The 201-nt window shown below is 30.3% G+C and overlaps 1 protein-coding gene across 1 annotated transcript in view; it reads left to right on the top strand.

The window, feature by feature from the left end:
• Window positions 1–201, top strand: part of EMH_0034920 (uncharacterized protein) — a gene marked incomplete at both ends in the record, with an annotated part of 2,248 nt that overhangs the window by 1,198 nt on the left and 849 nt on the right. The window lies entirely within an intron of this gene.

Genomic DNA, 201 nt, shown 5'->3' with positions numbered 1-201 from the left:
AAAAAAAAAAAAAAAAAAAAAAAAAAAAAAAAATATATTACCAGCTGTGAAAATCCTGAAGCAGCTGCAGGCGGTGGCCATCGATTGTCTCCTCTCTTTTTGCTGTCTCCGTTTTAAGGAGACAGTAAACAGAATATAAGTTTCGGGCTTTCTACAAAATAAATATAATAAAGAAAGAGAATAAAGGAGAGAATATATATA

The sequence above is a fragment of the Eimeria mitis genome, genomic scaffold, assembly GCF_000499745.2.
Source record: "Eimeria mitis Houghton genomic scaffold, Emh_scaff1337, whole genome shotgun sequence".
NCBI lineage: Eukaryota > Apicomplexa > Conoidasida > Eucoccidiorida > Eimeriidae > Eimeria > Eimeria mitis.
The sequence above is the reverse complement of the archived record's forward strand: the minus strand, read 5'-3'. Positions and strand labels throughout refer to the sequence as shown.